This window comes from Bubalus bubalis, chromosome 23 (genome assembly GCF_019923935.1).
Source record: "Bubalus bubalis isolate 160015118507 breed Murrah chromosome 23, NDDB_SH_1, whole genome shotgun sequence".
Taxonomy (NCBI): Eukaryota; Metazoa; Chordata; class Mammalia; order Artiodactyla; family Bovidae; genus Bubalus; species Bubalus bubalis.
Window position 1 is genome coordinate 12,210,481 of NC_059179.1, and position 20,800 is coordinate 12,231,280.

General features: G+C 39.5%; 1 long non-coding RNA gene across 2 annotated transcripts in view; it reads right to left on the reverse strand.

Annotated features, from left to right (window-relative positions):
• LOC123331334 overlaps positions 1 to 20,800 on the reverse strand; it is a 477,797-nt gene that overhangs the window by 86,067 nt on the left and 370,930 nt on the right. For both annotated transcript variants that reach the window (XR_006547901.2, XR_006547902.2), the window contains exon 2: positions 4,214 to 4,278. This is a non-coding gene — a long non-coding RNA (uncharacterized LOC123331334). The remainder of the gene's footprint in view (positions 1 to 4,213; positions 4,279 to 20,800) is intronic.

The window sequence follows — 20,800 nt, forward strand, 5'->3', positions numbered from 1 at the left end:
AGGCATAATGGAAATTTGAGGGTGATGGAAGTGTTCCATGTCTTAATTTTAATGGTATTTACATGACTATAAACATAGCTTAAAACATGGAACTGTACATTCGAAATGGTAAATTTTCCTGTATGCAAATTATACCTCAATTAATCTGACAGCATCTCAGAGATTTAAGTTTTAGAGAGTATTGCTAAAATATTTACAGATAAAATGAGATCTAATATTTTATTCCAGATAATCTGATGGTTTGGAGAGTAGTTGGAAGTATACATAAAATCAGATTGCCTAAGGGTTGCAATTGGTTGAAGTTAGGGCGCACTTGATTCCCCCTGGGTGAGAAAGATCCCCTGGAGGAAGGGATGGAAACCCACTCCAGTATTCTTGCCTGGAGAATATCACGGACTGAGCAGCCTGGTGGGCTACAGGCTACAGAGTCGCAAAGAGTCGGACACGAGTGAAGCAGCTTAGCGTGCATGCACACAGGGCCCATTACTCTACCCACCTTGCTATTCTGTATATTTGACATTTCTCATCATAAGCAATATTTTAAATGTAAAAAGTTATTTGGAATTAGAAGTTAGTCAACACAGAAGAAAAAGTCAATTTCACATATTCTTAAGTTCAAGATACAAATCTTGGTATATTTTGCAGTAAGCTGTTATGTTGTTCCCACTGAAAAAGACTTGTTGGAAGTCTTGAACCTGAAAGACTAATTTGGAATTTTTTGAAGTAGGTGTGCTCCATAGGAGTCCCATATTAAACAAATTAAACTGTATTTTTCTTAAAGTGCTTAATATCTTGATGTGGGCTTCTCAGGTGGCTCAGTAGTAAAGAATCTGTCAGCCAATACAGGAACCAAAGGATACGTGGGTTTAATCCCTGGGTTGGGAAGATCCCCTGGAGGAGAAAATGGCAACCCACTCCAGTGTTCTTGCCTGGAGAATCGCATGGACACAGGAATCTGGTGGGCTACAGTCTATGGTGTTGCAAAGAGTCAGACACAACTGAGCACACGTCCATACACACACACACACACCCATCTTGATGTATGGAATTTTAGCATTCTCAAATTTATTTGTCTATATAATCCTCTTTTTTCCAGAGTGTTTGAAGAAATAGCATTGCATGGAACATACGTGAGATTCTATACAATACATATTTATAGTTGCTTAGGTGCCAAGAGGTTAATTCTGAGATTAAAACTTGGTGCTTCATATATTAGGATACTGTTCTCTGCTACATCACATAATTCCCAGAAGTAAAGATGCTTAACAAAATAGAATTTATTTCTCCCTCACATGTCTGCCAAATGAGGGTATTTGGGTAGCAGGTGACTTTTCTTTATGTAGAATTTTCAGGAATTGATGTTCTTCCCATATTATTCCTTTTTCATCCTCTAGGGGCTCAGATCCTTCTTCATCTATCCAGCTCCAAGAAAGAAAGAATGAAGTCACCCTGATATCTTAACCACCTTTGCCCAGAAGTGATACACATCACTTCTGCTTCCATTTCATTGATGACAGTTAGTCATATGGCCCAACTAGATACATCAGGGTCTGAACAATGGAGTTCCTGGCTGGGCAGTTGCTTTGCATGAAAAATGAACATGAATTTTGATGGACAGTTCACTTCTTCTACTATGGGCAGCATAAACACAGGAGCAATTCAACTAATTCAGTATTTCTACCAGAGATTATGACTTTAATGATCTGAAGTGTGATCCTGGCATCAATATTTTAAAAATTTCCATAATATTTATCACTCAGTTTGAATTAAAAAACATAGGAGTAGTCATTAATGTTTAAAGAAGAAATTTCTTTCTTTCTCCTTTTCCAGCTTTAGTGAGATACGATTGACAAATAAAAATGTATGTTAGGCTGAACAACATGATTTTTAAGAAACAGGTCTGTTATGTATGCTGCTGCTGCTGCCAAGTCGCTTCAGCCGTGTCCGGCTCTGTGCGACCCCAGAGATGGCAGCCCACCAGGCTCCCCCATCCCTGGGATTCTCCAGGCAAGAACACTGGAGTGGGTTGCCATTTCCTTCTCCAATGCATGAAAGTGAAAAGTGAAAATAAAGACGCTCAGTCGTGTCCGACTCCTAGCGACCCCATGGACTGCAGCCCACCAGGCTCCTCCGTCCATGGGATTTTCCAGGCAAGAGTACTGGAGTGGGGTGCCATTGCCTTCTCCCTGTTATGTATAGGGCCCCTCATTTTCTATATTACAAATGAAGCGAAGTGAAAGTCACTCAATTGTGTCTGACTCTTTGGGACCCCATGGACTATACAGTCCAGGGAATTCTCTAGGTCAAAATACTGGAGGGGATAGCCTTTCCCTTCCCCTAGGATCTTCTCAAACCAGGGATCAAACCCAGGTCTCCCACATTGCAGGCAGATTCTTTACCAGCTGAGTCACATGGGAAGCCCTTATTACAAATAACCCAATGGAAATGCTAACTTATCAAAAGATATTCTATTTAAAGTATTTAAAATTAGGTCACTATGAACAAGCACTGCTAAGGTGATGATCTGCAGCCAATGATATCTGGGCAGTATTCTCCAGAATGCTATGGCTTTGCTTCCCAACCAAAACAGATACATTTTCACCCAGCATACTCCTAGAATATAAATCATTCAGATGGCTGAACCTTATTCTTTGATGGCATGATAGATCACTGGGCATTAGATCCTTGAAGAGATGCTATTTTTCAGAAGTTGCCTTTAAACCATCACTCATGCTGTCACAACAGATCCAAGTTTTATAGCCCCACAGCTAATATTCTAAATTATGGAAATAGACATGAAGCAGCATGTCCACCATAAAACACTTTTTATAAAAGTATGCTTGAATTTTATTTCATTTATTTTGATGGATTGCATTAAACTAATTTGAATTTACTATACAAGTGTCCACAACTACATTTATCTGCTATGTGTCTAGGAGTTTTTGTCTCTATTCTTTAAGAAATGATTCATTTTGTTTTAGCCACACAGGTCCAGAGAACACTTGTCCATCATATTTGTATGTAAAGGTGTTTGTGTTGTTTGATTATGGAACATTTTGTTCCCCCTGTAATGGAGACAATCATAAAAGAGATGACCTTCATCTCTGTGGATAACTTCATTCTGTTTCTCAACATAATCAATTCTATGTTTGTCAGTTTGGTTTCATCAGCTGACATAATGGTCAATTACTAAATAAGAATTGATCACCAAGTGACCTGATGCTGTTTCCTTAGCAACCCTGTACCCAGTCTAGTTATTTAAATCATTTAAATGACTAGATCAGATTAGCCATTTGCCATTTGATCAATAGCACAGTGACCTGCATAAGACTGACTAATCTTATTGTGTACTTAGGCAAAGTCTTAGGAGGAATATGGTTGTTTAATTAATATACAAATATATTTCCCTGGGCAAAACAAAGTATTTGCAGAAATGCTATCTAACATTGCAGCTATTTTATTTTTCTATAAAGTGAGAAAAATGCCAGCCTTAAAGTCTATGGTACAAAACCATAGATAATTTATTCATTTAACAAATGTTAATAAGGACAAAGTAAGATTTTATGAGCTGGATATTGTGGATGTAGTGATGAATAATTCATAGTTCCTGCCTGCAAGTAAATCATAGGCTCATAACAGAGATATACTGGAGGAAATAATTTCAATAGAGCATGGTAAGTAAAACAAGGTCTGCTAAATGGGGTGGAGGGGGGGAAGAGTTACTTTTTTCTACTTGAAAAGTTAGGGAATATGCACATAGAGGAGAAGAGGCTTAAGTAGGTTCTTGAAAGATTGATAGTCAGTTCAAGGTAAACAAAGGAGAGCATTATAGTCAAAGGAGACCTAGGAAAGCACAAAATAGCACAATGTGTGTGTTTTTCCCTATCTCTTGGTTGAAAGTGACAACATCAGAAAAACTAATTTGAGAAGAAACGTGGATTTTTATTGGAAATAGCAGCAGGAGGGCAGAATAATGACTCTCACTCTGCAATATCTACGTCCTAATATCTGAAACCTGTTAGTATGTTGTGTTACATAGCAAAGAAAAAGTAAGGTTGCAGATGGAGTTAAGGTTGGTAATAAGCTAAATTTAATTAAGATAAGGAGATTGCCCTGGATCATCCAAGTAGACCCATTGTATCTATAATTACAAGGGTCTTTACACAGAGAAGAAGAAAGTGGAAACACAAGAACCACGATGGAAAATACTTACCCAGCATTTCTGACTTTGAAGATGGACGGGAGCCACGAGACAAGAACATGAGCAGTCTGCAGAAGCTGGAAAAGACAAGGAAACAAATCCTCCCTTAGTGCCTCTATAAAGAAATATAACCCTGCTGACACCTTGATTTTTAGCCCACTAACACTCATTTTGGACTTCAGACTTATAGAAATGGAAGATAATAAAATTTTTAAGCTACTGACTTTGTGGTAATTTGTAACAGGAGTAATAGGATAATGCATAAACTTACTTGAAATTTAGTTTACTTGAAATATAAATGAAGGGAAAGCTGGGAATCAATCCTTAAGAAGGGTAGGGATAACTGGAACCAGATTCTCAATAATCTACATTTCTCTACTCTTTCTCTCTCAATCTATTAGTTTCATTCTCTGAGAGCAGCTTTTCCCGTGGGGCAGGGGATCTGGTCACTAGCTGACCTGGGCTCATACATCCTGGAATTTCAGAGAAAAATATTTTTCCATCTTGGTTTCAGTTTGGAAAAAAATGCCATGGAAATATTCTAATGGGCCTATTTTAAGTCAAATGTTAGACCACTGGACTAAGCTCTTGGGGTGAATGATATTAATTAGCCCAGCTGGGGCCCCGTGCACATTAATTTGGCAAAAACGAGAGATTTGCTACCAAAACAAAGGGGGCAAGAATGTAAGGCAAATTGGAATAGCTGTCTACTATAACATGTTGAATGAACTACAAGTGGTTTACTACAGTGAGAACTTAAAGTCAGCGATGAATTCAACCTAAATTCACATGAATAGTTAGATCATACAATTAGTCACTCAGTTGTGTTTGACTCTTTGTGATCCCATGGACTGTAACCAGCCAGGCTTCTCTGTCCATGAGATTCTCCAGGCAAGAATACTGGACTGGGTTGCCGTTCCCTTCTCCAGAGGATCTTCCTCAGTGATCAAACTGGGTCTTCTGCACTGCAGGCAGATTCTTTACCATCTGAGCCACCAGGGAAGCCTAGATCATTTAATTAAGCTCTAACTCTGCATACTTGATTCCCAGAACTCTAGCTTTCCCAAATGTATGTTTATGAGCTTCCTTTTAATCAGGGAGGTCATGGTAGATAAGTTCAATTTACAATGGTTCACCGTCTTTTTTTCAGTATAGGAAATTTAGGAACTTTGTCAACTGTGAGGAAGATGAGTTTAGGGGAGACTGAGGTCAGGAAAGTAGATTCCTACTAAGAAGTGCTATTTCTTGGGTCAGCTCTAGGCAACCAAAGATCCAGTCATGAATCTTCAGCCTTTTGGAAACTGCCTTGGATTTTGGTTCCAAGATCTGGATACAAGCCTAAGCTACACTCTTTCTTAATTTTATTACCTTGGGCTGGTTCTCTCAGCACTGTAAATCTCATTTTCATTACCTGCAATCTATATATTGATCATAAAATCTGCTCCCTGTAAAAGCTGTCATTTATTGAGAGTTTATATGTATCAGACACTTTATGAGGGTTCCAGGAAACTTCAATCATGAAGGAGAAGTCACTAGCCTTGAAACAAAGTAAATCTGTAAACTAAGGAAAGAGGGCAGAGCCCTGGTGAAGTGCTATAAACATAAAATCAAAGCTGAACTTGCAATGATTAACTGGATGCAGAGGGCTTTAAAGTAAGGTTCTTGTTGCAGATATGATGGCTTGCTGAGTCTAAGTGAGCTGGAAGCAGGGTTACACAGTCTGCAGGTGAAGGAGGTCAATCATGGGGGGTACAGAGAAAGAGACAGAAAGAGTCAGACAGAGACTGAGTATGGAGGCACAAAGATCACTTCATTTCCTATTCTGCCTCTGCTTTTCCTACCCCAGGCTTTCCAAGTATGAAAACCACTCTTGAACCCAGCATTCATTTGGCAATTCCTTAATGAAAATGATTCAAATGAACCTAGGAAAGGAACCTCCAATCAAGACAGTCTTTATAACAGCCCCAAATGGCAGCTGTTTCCCAAATCTTAGAATTAGATTCTGACCCTGATTCTGACCCTGTAGGCCAGTAGACCCATGCTCACTTAGCAGAGTGTCCCATCTAACAAAGCAGCATATTACTGTTAGGAGTTACTCTCAGTTCAGTTCAGTTCAGTCGCTCAGTCGTGTCCAACTCTTTGCGACCCCATGAATTGCAGCACGCCAGGTCTCCCTGTCCATCACCAACTCCCGGAGTTCACTCAAACTCACGCCCATCGAGTCGATGATGCCATCCAGCCATCTCATCCTCTGTCATCCCCTTCTCCTCCTGCCCCTATCCCTCCCAGCATCAGAGTCTTTTCCAATGAGTCAACTCTTTGCATGAGGTGGCCAAAGTACTGGAGTTTCAGCTTTAGCATCAGTCCTTCCAATGAACATCCAGGACTGGTCTCCTTTAGAATGGACTGGTTGGATCTCCTTGCAGTCCAAGGGACTCTCAAGAGTCTTCTCCAACACCACAGTTCAAAAGCATCAATTCTTCAGTGCTCAGCTTTCTTCACAGTCCAACTCTCACATCCATCCATGACCACAGGAAAAACCATAGCCTTGAGTAGATGGACCTTTGTTGGCAAAGTAATGTCTCTGCTTTTGAATATGCTATCTAGCTTGGTCATAGCTTTCCTTCCAAGGAGTAAGCGTCTTTTAATTTCATGGGTGCAGTCACCATCTGCAGTGATTTTGGAGCCCAAAAAAACAAAGTCTAACACCGTTTCCACTGCTTCCCATCTATTTCCCATGAAGTGATGGGACCAGATGCCATGATTTTGGTTTTTTGAATGTTGAGCTTTAAGCCAACTTTTTCACTCTCCTCTTTCACTTTCATCAAGAGGCTCTTCAGTTCCTCTGCACTTTCTGCCATAAGGGTGGTGTCATCTGCATATCTGAGGTTATTGATATTTCCCATCCATATTCATCTCCTAGGGCTGCTGTTACAAAGCAAGACAATCTGGGTGGCTTAAAACTATAGAAATGTATTGTTTCACAGTCTCCCTGTGCGTCTCTGTCTTCACATGGCTATTTTCATATAAGGCCATTAGTCATACTGGGTTAGGGACCCATCTTACTCTGATATGACCTCACTTTAACTTGGCCAGTTATATCTGCAATAACCCTATTTCCAAATAAGGCCCTAGTCTGAGGATCTGGAGATTAAGACTACAACATATCTTTGTGTTATGTTTAGTCACTTTGGAGAAGAATATGGCAACCTACTCCAGTGTTCTTGCCTGGAGAATTCCATGGACAGAGAAGCCTGGCAGGCTACAGTCCATGGGGTCTCAAAGAGTCGGACACAACTGAGTGACTAACACATACACACACATGATTAGTTGCTCAGTCATGTCTGACTCTTTGCGACCCCACGCACTGTATAGCCTGCTAGGCTCCTCTGTCCATGGGGATTCTCCAGGCAAAAATATTGGAGTGGGTTGCTATGCCCTTCTTCAGGGGATCTTCCCAACCCAGGGATTGAACTCAGGTCTCCTGCATTGTAGGCAGATCCTTTACCATCTGAGCTACCAGGAAGCCCAAACATATCTTTGGTGGGGTGGGGCTATAAATTGGATAGGCCAAAAAGTTTTTTTTTGGTTTTTATGGAGAAGGCAATGGCACCCCACTCTAGTACTCTTGCCTGGAAAATCCCATGGACCGAGGAGCCTGGTAGGCTGCAGTCCATGGGGTCGCTAAGAGTCAGACACGACTGAGCAACTTCACTTTCACTTTTCACTTTCATGCATTGGAGAAGGAAATAGCAACCCACTTCAGTGTTCTTGCCTGGAGAATCCCAAGGATGGGGGAGCCTGGTGGTCTGCTGTCTATGGGGTCACACAGAGTCGGACACGACTGAAGCGACTTAGCAGCAGCAGCAGCATGTACCATCTTATGGAAAAACCCAAACAAACTGTTTGGCCAATCCAATAACTCAACCCATAATATCATCCTCTTACTTTTGACCAACTCCTGTTCAGATTCTACATCTATTTGCTTGTTGGTTCCTGACTCCTGATTTCTCCGCTATTTATGACCCAGCTCTAATACTTGGGGTTAAGGGTTCACAGATTGTTGATACAAACAAAAGAGAAAAACAGCCCCTGGAAACCAGAAGCTGGCTGCATCATCCAGGCCTTGATGTTGCCATGAGCTGCCTGGCACCTACTGCTAAGCTTTGGTATTCCCTGTTGAACATACATAAAGCTACTGTGAACATGATGAATCAAGACAAAAGCAAGACCACTCTACAATCATGTCTGAACACAGAGAAAAATACCAACATTGTCCAAACCACACAAAAGACCAAATCTCTTTTTTATCTTGAGTAGTATGAGTGACTGCTGCTTCTTTACCAATTACAACTTTGCCTTGGTCTAGTCCTCTCCCCTTCTAGATAAATTGAAATAAATCATTAAACTTACTCCCACTTCCTGAGAGCATCTAATCCAGAACAAAGCTCCCCTTCCTTAAATCTTTCCCAAATCACATGACATAATCGCAAATCTTATATTAAATTCTTTCTAATACCTTCTGCCTGAGTCTCCCCCTGGCTTGATGTATAATCCCTCTCACTGCAATAAGCAATAAACTTGACTTGTCAAACTATGAATTTGTTCCTGATGGAATTTGCTTGGAGGGCATTGACAGGAATTTTAATAATGCATACTAGCTAAAATGTGATAATTGAATTAGAAAAATACTTTGCATGTGAAATGTATCAATCTATTCACTGATTACCATGGGGATGAGTATATTGCACTCCAGAGAGAAAATGCTAGTATAAAATATGGTTGTACTTACTAAAGTATTATTTGTTACCCAAATCTGGTGTGTGAATGCAGTCATATCTCTTATTTTATAAATCAGACTCAAACTTTGCTACATCAGTTTGGCATCAGGGCTAGTATTTTTTTTTTTAAGTGTCTTCTTCCATTGAATGGTTAAGAAAAAAAACTAGAAAACGTATCAACTTCCATACCCAGTCCGTGGGATGTGAGAGAGAAGGTCTGAGATCATATCAGTTGGCTCCCTGCCATTACTCCTGGCTGTCCCATGGGGTCACAGTTGGAAATTCATCCTACCCTGTAGGGTCAGGCAGTCGGTCATCTTTGATGACCCAAACCCCTCAGTGGGGATTTCTCTGGTTGTCCAGTGATTAAGACTCTGTGCTTCTACTGCAGGGGTCCTGGGTTCCATCCCTGGGTAGAGAACTAAGATCTTGCATGTCTCATGGTATGCAAAAAAAAACAAAAACAAAAACAAAAAAACCCTCAATGCCTGGTGCCAACCAGAACATTCCTGACTTTGGCTCTCCAGGTCACAGCTGTTAGCTCTTGACTCACTCATGCCCACCGATAGTCCTTCTACCAAGGTGCCAGTTGCTCCAGGAGTGCTGTTTGAAGTGGGACAAGAGCCTGCAGTTTGAGAACTAAAATCACTCTTTTCCCTGTAGGGGAATTGCCTCCAGGATGGGCAGTTCATCTTATTCAGACCCTCAGACACAGGTTTCTTTACTTACATTGCCTCTGCAACAGGAGAACTTTTTAACCTCAAGAGAGTTCTGAAATTTCTACTTCTACCTGAAAGGGAAGGAGCCACCGTGTCTCAACAAGAAGCACCTTCAAGGGTGACATGGGGGCTGTTTAAGTCCTCTCTCAAAAGAGCAGAGAAGAAGGAAAATATTCTTAGGACACAAGTTAAATGCTTGGTGGGGCCATACTGCCCATTCAGTGACGTAATAACATAGAACTGCTTTGTTCTTGAGTGTCTTCTCACTTGAAATTGTTTTCTTTAATTTACATGGGACATTGGGCTCTTTTCCAGGGGATCTTTCTGACCCAGGGATTGAAGCTGGGTCTCCTGCATTGTAGGCAGATACTTTATGTGTGAGCCACCAGGGAAGCTATATCTGTTGTAGTTTTGATAATTTAGGAAATGAATACATTTCACCTATCCTGTATCTTACCCCAGACTTTTAAATGTAAAGTACATTTGCTCTAGTCAAATTTCATCAACACATTACTATATTTAGCTTGAAGTAAGAACATATCCTGATATTCTTAAAAACAGAGTTGGACACGACTGAAGCGACTTAGCAGCAGCAGCAGCAAGAAAGATCAGATTATCATTGAAAGTTAAAATTTCCTCAACTTTTAGCTTCTCCCCCAATGAGACAATTATTTTTACAACTTTAAAACTCTGATACTATCTAGATGATATCTATCTGTAACTATTGTAGCAGAACAGATAATATTAATTCTCATTTTAAATTCCTTTCAGGACTCTGACTCTGACTGCCTCCTTTTTTTTTTGTTTTCCCATTCTATATGGAATTGTGCTGGTACTGTAAGGGGAAGACCATTATCATCTACGATATTCGTTGCTTAAAAGTGTTTTTTACTATCACAGCAGAGAGAAGATTTGAGGATGAGAGTCAGGCTAGGTCAATTTTTGCTGGAAGGCAAAAAAAAATTGAAAACATAATGTAATCCTCTAGAGCATCAGCTCGTAAGTGTGGTCAAAGTAGACGGCAGAATATGAGTTATGAGGATATGGATAAAAGGGTAAAAAAGTCAAAATTTAACTCATACCTTACTTTAGCTTTGGTTTCTCCCCAAACCTTGAGTTTGTCTATGATGATATTTAGTATTTTTTTAAAAATGAACTAATTTAAGATAAGAAAGTACTTACATTAGGTTTAGATTTTTTAAATGAAATCAGGTTGAATAATATTCACACTCGTTCCAACTTCTGATAATTTCAGTTAACACAGATTTATAGTGCATACCTGGGCTCTAGAAAGCCCAGAGACATACTATGTCTCTGCCATCACTGATATCATCATTCTGGAATGTGATTTCAGCCCTGGTGAAATCCAATTGTGATGATAGTAAAGTACATTTCTCTGATGCTTTCAACTCACTCTGTTCCTGGGCAGTATTTATTTGTTTCTGTTCTCTTCAATCTGACAAAGTACAGAAAAAAAGCTCATAGATAAACACAACACTCCTTTCTTGCTCTACACGGATTTCGATGAAAATTGAACTACTGGTTCTCTGACAAAGAACCTTTGATAGAAATATGACCGTGAATCCTATGGGATACGTGCTTCTTAAACTGAGCTGTATGCGTTTGTACTCATCAGAGTAAAAGAATCTTCAACCATTTTCCTCTAACTGTTATGTCACGTTCTGATAATTAAAAGTTTCTCCATTTGGAGGATTATCACTTCTTACTTACTTTATGTTATTCAGAATTCAGAGTTAGCATCTTTTCATTAAAAGGCCACCAATAATACATTTTCATCTCAAGGCAAGATTTTCAGCAAACAGAATAATAAAAGTATTTTTATTTTCTGACGTTTTATGTTACTTTTAGCTTGATTTCATTTGCATAGTGCTTGGCAGGTGAAACATTCTAATATATCTTCAGATGATGCATTCAGAGACATAGGTGCCTAAACCAGTGGAAACATGGTTGAAAGGGCCATTGGACTAGGTATTAGAAGACGTCATTATAAATTTTGTCCCTGTTATTTATAAACTATGTGAACATTGGATAATTACTTAAGCTCTCAGATCCTCATTTTACTTTTCTACAAATGGGAGGTGATAATTGTGCTCTATCAAGTCATTGTGAGGATTAGAGATCATGTATATAACGTAAGAACTTGGCATATATTAGCTGCTGACTGAAAGGAAGTGTTTATACAAAAGCCCTGGGACACACACATAAGACAGCCTTGGATGGGCCCCAGTGGTCTTCATTTCTGGGGGCTCATGACCTTGGGTAATCCCTTCTCCTTGAGTGTGGTTGGACTCAAGGGAATATGTCGTAAGTGATGAAATGACACTTATGAGTTTAGGTTATAAAATGACTGTCCTTCATCTTGAATGTAGTCCCTCTCATGGTCTCATGGGTCACATGCCCTAAGGGATGGCAGCTGGCATGTTTTAGGCAGTCCTGTGAAATGGTCCATGTGGTGAGTGACTAAGGCCTGCCAACAACCATGGGAGTGAGCTCAGAAACAGCCACTCCACAGATAAGCATTCAGACGAAACTGCATCTCTGGTGTTCCTCGTGAGAGACCCTGAAACATCCAGTGCAGCTGTGCTCAGATTTCTGACCCAGCGAAACTGTGAAATAATTAATACTTATTCTTTTAAGCTACTAATTTTGAGGTATTTTGTTATATGGCAATAATGAAAAATATGTCATTAGAAGGCATAATAGCAGCATTTTAGAAAAATATTTTCTTCCACTTTATAGAAATCATCTGGTAAATGTACATAGGAAGTTTATATATAATACACCTCTAAAGTATATTTGTTGTGTTTTGCAGTGTGAGGTGGCAGAGGGGAGAGTATAAAGCAGTTTTTGAAGGCAGACTTTAGGTTCTGATTCATCTGACTATATAGCCTTAAATCTCAAAATGTACCCATGGAGCACCAGTCAGTCTCCAAGAAATGTGGTCACTATGTTCTCTAAGTCTGGAAAACACCAATACTTTCTTTTACTCCTGGAGGGTCACAATAATGAACACAGTATATTATAGGTTCCAGAAATCTCAGAAATGCTAGGATTTCTAATATGTTAATGGCTTCAATAGGTTAAACATCTCACAGTAGACTTTGGGAAATCATGAGTTATTATGATCAACAAAGTGCTGAAATCCTGGCTTATACCTCACAGCAGCCCAAACATCACTTACAAACAATGACTTTCAGCCTATTTCACCTTGCTTCAGTTCCCAGGCCCTAAAGGTTCAACCTTTTCCCTGAGCAAATGTTTTATTATAAAATAACAAGAACTCAAGGTTATAATCACCTGAGAGCAAAAGCTGAGCAAGTTCTAATCTGACACCACAAAAGAAGTTGTTCCTAGTCTCATTCTGTCCATTCACATTTCATCTTTTTCCTCCTAACTGTTGAGTTGATGATTGCTTGATTCCAACTATTCATTCATTTTTTTTTCCAGAAGGACTTGTTAATAATGCCTTGTCCACCCCCACCCCTTAAGAAAATGTTAATAGTGAAATCCTTCCCATTTAAAACTCCTGGTTAAGCAGTTTTAGTTCTCCATGAAGGACTCCTCTCCACTATGACTTGCAGCATTCCTGCTAAATATTGTATAATGTTTTTGCAACATATTGAAAATTCTTCACAAATGTTTGCATTTCCCTCTAGTACCATTTGCAGCAGTGTGTGCAGTTGCTATGACAACTACCTTTAAAATTAAAAAGAGAAATTAAAAGTTTTACATAATCGAAAGGACTTCCTGACACTAAGTTTAAGATGCTGGGATTTTAACATAAATTATATCTTAGCGTGTAGGTCTTTTCTTATTAGGACAACATTTTAGAGCTCATCATTGGAAATGCTGTTCTACTTTTTTCCATGTCAACTATGCTAATATTGTCAGAAAATTGTTATGAAAAATCTGCAGATTATAAAGTTTATGAAATGTGCTTGGTTAGCAAATTCTCCTTTCGAAGGGCAAGTACCAACCACCACAAAAACAACAATAGCGTTAGCAATCACCAAGTGGCTGTGTGTTATGCACTACATCAGGCATTATATGGATATTCAGGATTTTGTAGGATTGTTCTGAGACGGAAATAGAATTGTGCAATTTTATATACACAATTAAATTCTTTCTGACAACACTCCTACTAAATAACTATTGTAATCTCCATTTTAACCATGAAAACAATCTGAGGCTCAGGGATATTATATAATTTGTTCAAGGTTATAAAGCTAATGGATGGCAAAGCTAGCATTCAAGCCTGTTAACTTCCAAAGCAGTGCTCTTAATAATTATACTGCTTTAAAAAATAACAAAATCATATGGCTTATATGTGGAATATTAAAAATGATAAAATGAACTTACTTAGAAAACAGAAATAAACCCTCAGATACAGAAAACAAAGAGGGTTATCGAAAGGGAAAGGAAGGAGGATAAATGAGGAGTTGGGGATTAACATGTACACACTACTACATATAAAATAGATAACCAACAAGGACCTACTGTATAGCGGGAGGAACTATATTCAGTATTTGGTAATAACTTCTAAGGGAAAAGAATGCATATGTATGACTGAATGACTTTGCTGTACACCTGAAACTAACACAATGTTGTAAATCGACTATACTTCAACTAAAAAAATTAAATTTTTTTAAATTAAGAAATTTATCTACATTACTTTTTAATTTGCTGCTCTTTGCAATTCATACACAAGAGGTTCTTGACATGAGGACAGGGCAGAGGTGATCCAGGAAGAAACTCTCAAAAGCAATGCAAAGACCCTTTTCACATTCCTCTGGCCTGACACAGGCCACCAGGGAAATGCAAATCAAAACCACAATGAGATACGACTTCACACTAGCATCGTTATACATCTCAGAAACAGAAAATTACATGTATTGGTGAAGAGGTGGAAGAACTGGAGCCTTGTGGCAAGGTAAACGGTACACCCTCTGTGGAAAACAGTTCGACGGATCTTCCAAAGGCTCGACACTAAATTATCATAAAAGTGAAAGCATTGGTCGCTCAGGCCCATTCTTTGCAGTCCCATGGACTGAAGCCCACCAAGCTCGTCTGTCCATGGATTTCTCCAGGCAAGAATACTGGAGTGGGTTGCCATTCCCTTCTCCAGGGGAATCTTCCCAACCCAGGGACTGAACTCATTGCAGGCAGATTCTTTACTGTCTGAACCACCGGGGAAGCCCATATAGCCAAGCAATTCCACACCTAGGTATATACCAAAAGCATTGAAATCAGGAACTAAAACAGATTCTAACAAATATTCACTGCAGCATTATCACAACAGTCAAAACGTGGAAGCGACTGACGTGCCAATCAACAGATAAATAGATAAACCAAACACAGAACATGCATACAATAAAATACTGCTGCTGCTGCTGCTGCTAAGTCGCTTCAGTCGTGTCCGACTCTGTGCGACCCCACAGACGGCAGCCCACTAGGCCCCACCGTCCCTGGGATTCTCCAAGCAAGAACACTGGAGTGGGTAGCCATTTCCTTCTCCAATGCATGAAAGTGAAAAGTGAAAGTGAAGTCGCTCAGTCATGTCCAACTCTTAGCGACCCCATGGACTGCAGCCCACCAGGCTCCTCCGTTCATGGGATTTTCCCAGCAAGAGTACTGGAGTGGGGTGCCATTGCCTTCTCCATACAATAAAATACTACTTAGCCATAAAAAGAGACTTCTGACACATCTTACAACATGAATAAACCATGAGAATATTATATGCTAAGTGAAATAAGCCAGACACATAAAGGACAAACATTGCAAGATTCTGTTTCAATGAGGTATCGAACATAGGCAAATTCATGGAGAAAAAGCACATTAGTGGTGAATGAGGATGAGGGGAATGGAAAATAAGAGTTATTACTTACCAACTTTCTATTTAGGGTAATGAAAAAATTAAAAAAATAAGCAAGTAGTGATGATTGCACAGCATTGTGAGTGTAATTAGAATCACTAAATTGTACACTGAAAAATGGTTAAAATGACAAATTTTACATTAAATGCATTTTACCACAATAAAATGAAATGTTCCAATTATCTTTATCCTAACTCCTAACTTTCCCTTGACTTTCCTGCTTCAGCTTCCTGATACTAATTCTAGCTTCAGTTTTTTGGGGTTTTTGTTGTTGTTGTTTTACTTATACAGTCTGTCCAGAAAAGTTTCCTAAGAGGGCCAGAATTGTGTGTGGATCTTAGAATTTTAGAACTGAGATAAATTTAGACATAATTTTTTTAACAACTCCAACACTGTTTTTGAAAAGTTTAGATCCTCCAGAACAAAAAATTAGCACATGTATTTCCAGGTGCTATCACAAGGCCTGACATGTTGCTCTTGACAAATGAAAACTTAAATAAATGGAAGAAAAGAAGGAAGCAAAATGAAATCCAGAGAAGTGCATTTCAGTTCATTTTCTTCCTTAATCTAGCCATTCATTCAAACAAAATTTATTGCTGTGTGCTTGGTGTTAGGGCTACAAGATGCTGATATGTTAGCTTTTATCCCTAAGGAGCAGAGAGTCTAAGGTGGGAGATAGATATGTAGGCATATTCCCAGCACAATGGAGTGTCTGGTAGTATAAACAGTTAGGGGTAGCAAAGCTGGCCGGTCTCTTGCTTCCTGAAAAAGTGAAAAGTGTCAGTCGCTCAGTCATGTCCAACTCTTTGCGGCCCCATAGACTGTGGCCCTCTAGGCTCCTCTGTCCATGGGATTCTCCAGGCAAGAATACTGGAGTGGGCTGCCACTGCCTTCTCTAGGGGATCTTCCCAACCCAGGGATCAAACCTGGGTCTCCAGCATTGCAGGTGGATCCTTTACCATCTGAGCCACCAGGGAGAAGGCCAATGAATTTCTATAGGAAGGTCCTAAGCAAAGGGGAAAATATGGGAACTGGTCTTTTCACTTTAAAGATCAAAAACTAAGCCTCTCCCTAATATCAGCTTCTAACTGTGCTCTTGTTTCCTATTTCAGCTTTACTCTGGTATCACTTGATAAAAAAGATGGAAGAATGTAAGTGGTGCCAATAACCCCTCTCCACTAAGAACTGAAACTAGGCCAAAAAAGGTCATTCTGGTCTCTAATATAGTAAGGACTTTTGAAGTTGCATGACTTGTATTGGATTAGGCCACTTCATAACTGAGGTTTTATACCTGGCTATTACAGGGTATGAGACACTTCTAGGAGATTATATCAAAACTCAGGATGCTCAGCATATGTTATGGACTGAATGTGTTCCCCAGTTGAAGCTCTAAATGCCAATGTGATGGTCTTTGGAACTGGAGACTTTGGGAGGTAATTAGGTTTAGATGGAATCTTGAATGTGGACCCCCCCCCAGGATGGCATTAGGGTCCTTATAAGAAGAGGAAGGGAGACCATAGCTTGCTTTCTCTCTTTACTTTGTGAGAACACAATGAGAAGATGGCATCTACAAGCAGGAAGAGGGACCTCACCAGGAATTGAATCAACTAGCACTTTGATCACGGATTTCTCTACCTCCAGAACTATGAGAGACAGATGTCTGTTTTTTAAATTACTCAGTCCATGGGATGTTGTTACCAGCAGAAAGCAAAAAGGAACTAAAGAGCCTCTTGGTGAAAGTGAAAGAGGAGAGTGAAAAAGCTGGCTTAAAACTCAACATTCAAAAAACAAAGATCATGGTATCCAGCCCCGTCACTTCATGACAAACAGATGGGGAAACAATGGAAACAGTGACAGACTTTATTTTCTTGGTTTCCAAAATCACTGCTGATGGTTACTGGAGCCATGAAATTAAAAGACATTTGCTCCCTGGAAGGAAAGCTCTGACTAACCTACACAGCATATTAAAAAGCAGAGACATTACTTTGCCGACAAAGGTCCATCTAGTCAAAGTTAAGGGTTTTCCAGTAGTCATGTATAGATGTTAGAGTTGGACCATAAAGAAGGCTGAGCACCGAAGAATTGATGCTTTTGAACTGTGGTGTTGCAGAAGACTCTTGAGAGTCCCTTGGACTGCAAGGAGATCAGTCCTGAATATTCATTGGAAGGACTGATGCTGAAGCTTAAGCTCCAATACCTTGGCCACCTGATGTGAAGAACTGATTCACTGGAAAAGACCCTGATGCTGGGAAAGATCGAAGGCAGGGGGAGAAGAGGACAACAGAGGATGAGATGGTTGGATGGCATCACTGACTCAATGGACATGAGTTTGAGCAAGCTCCAGGAGTTTGTGATGGACAGGGAGGCCTGGCGTGCTGCAGTTCATGGGGTCATAAAGAATCGGACATGACTGACCAAATGAACTGATAGGTGTCTACAGAGATGGTGGAACTGGCTTGTCTGTTCTTGGTGGGGGTAGATAGATGGCAGAAAGTACTGGAATACCTGTCACTATAAGTGTCAATGAATATGAACTTAGAAGACCAGCCTCATGGTAGGAAGGGGAGAGCAAGGTGTGTTGCTGATGTTCAGTTGCTAAGTCATGTCTGACTCTTTGTGACCCCATGGACTGTAGACTGCCAGGCTTCTCTGTTCATGGGATTTCCCAGGCAAGAATACTGGAGTGGGCAACCATTTTCTTCTCCAGGGGATCTTCCTGACCCTGTGATCTAACATGCGTCTCCTATGTCTCCTGCACTGCAGGGGAATTCTTTACTACCGAGCCACCTTGGAAGCGCTAACAAGGTGGGACCAGGGTAAAAAATGCAATGTAGACATTCAAAGTCAGCAGTTTACAAAAGAAGAATTGAGAGTGAAGGTCAAAGTTTTAAAAAGAGAGGAAGATGAAAATAAGATGAAATATAGACTGTGAATAGGAACAATGGGCATATTTCAGAAATCAAATTACAGCTACACCCTTATATGCTGAGCAGGTCCCTTTATGGGGGCTGAGATGGGTTATCCTATAATACAGCCATCTTTCACCTTGATTTTACTGGCTTGGCTCTGCTACCAGGAATGCACTTGGTTCCTTTCACCAGGGCTTTCAAGGGTCTATGTGTTTTTCAATCTGTCACAATGGTCACAGGTCTGCTTACTCGGGAGCCCTGGAGGAAGTCTGTCAACATCACAGGGAAGCCCTGACTCTAAAACAGGAAGAAACCAAAGACACATTCGTGAGTCATCCTCATCAACTGCTACTGGAATATGATTTGAATTACTCTGATCTGTTTTCCTCAGTGGTTCATCTAGTTTGGCATAGACCAGAAACATACAATAGTTCCTCTAATTCACCCAGCTATATAATCGGAAACATCTGTATTATCCTGAAAACTTTTAGCCAGATGAAAACTGCTTATCAATTTATGCGTGAACACTGACAGTCCTTTGAATGTCATTGAGATTGCTGTTTTAAAATTGACAAATGCTTGGAAGTTAAAATTGCAACTCTACACATTACTTGCAATTTTATGTTCTTTGCAAATTGTCATCATGCGTTATTTCTGGAAATCTGAGGGATTCCAGTTCAGAAGCTCATTAGTCTGTCTCTCATCCTCCTTAGTCTTCCAACTTTGTTCCAAACCAGGCTCTATCTTCCAAAGAAAAGCTGCAAAGAGATCACTCATATTCAGTTTTTTCCTTTTTTGTTAACTCAGAGTGTATGAACTGTTTATTTTATATTGCATTTTAGGTAAGACATTATCCTTTCTGCATTCTCTAGCTTTGGTAGGAAAAAAAAAGTCCTGGTTGAGTAGTTAGAAAACTGGTTCTTTCCAGTTTTGAGTAAATCATATAACTCTCTGAATTTCACTTTTTATTGGCAAAATGGGAATGATTATTCTTGCCCTACATATATTGTTTGGCTGCTGAAATGATTAAATGAGGATATCAGATATGAACAAGGCCCTGTAAAGGACACAGAACAACTTTAAGAGTAAATAATACAGAAAGCAGAAAAGAGTTCTGTGGGAGCTTAGTTATTTAATTAACCACATTTTCAAACAAAGAACAAGTTGTAGTCTTTCTGGAGCAGCTTTCATCCAGGCCCTAGTCCCCATACTTGAGCAAGCAGTATGAACTCTACAAGAAAGTAAGTGAACCACATGCCTGGAGAGGAATTTCCCTATGAATATCGGGAGATGAGAAAGAAACATAAAAGAGCTTGATGTAATTCCCAATCTCTATCAAATAGGAAGGAGTTACACAAAGGAATAGCAGCTCCATCCAAGAGAGAAATACTCTAGAATTCTCTGTATTACACGACAGAATCTTTCTTATGTGGAAAATTGAAGATGCCCAAAACTTGGGTCTGTTTTCTGCTTTCTTTCCCTTGACTGGAACCAGACTTTCTATTTTTCCCATATAGGAGAGAGAAAACTGTTGGGAAAATGGACTTACTTAAACACTGAGGAAATATACACAGTTCCTTTCTAACTAACTAGTTGCTAAATTAACCCAGGTGTCGAGATGAGAAGACTCATCAGATAACTGAAATGGAGAAAATATATAAAAGGGAAAGATTTTGATCAATTAACAACTGATACCAGAAGAACTAGAGATAATGTAGCAAAAAAAAAGAACTTAATATATTTTAATCTGATAAATTTTATTTATCAGAGATTTAAAAAATATATTGTGGTCATAATATTAAACTATTTTGAAATGCAAACTAAGATATTAACGACCAAGACAGCACCTTGGAAATTAGAAACCTAACTCCTTAAAATGTAAAAGATCTAGAGTGATAGTTGAAGATAAAATTTTTAATTTGGAAAGTAAAGAGCAGTTAATCTCTTAGAAGATAAGGGAAATACATAAAATAATAGAAAATAATGGAGAGAATTAAGAGATGAGGAAAATTATTCCAGAGGTCCAATATTTACCTGAAGAAGATCCGAAGTCATAGGCATTAGAAAGTGAAGATAGGAGAAATAATTTGTTAAAGATGATTATTTTTTCAAGCTGAGGAAAGTCACAGGTGGAAAGGTGTGTGTTTGTTAGTCACTCAGTCAAGTCTGACTCTTTGTGACCCCATGGACTCCAGGTTCCTCTGTCCATGGGATTCTCCAGAACAAGAATAATGGAGTGGGTTGCCATTTCCTTCTCCAGGGTATCTTCATTCAAACCTGGGTCTCCCACATTGCAG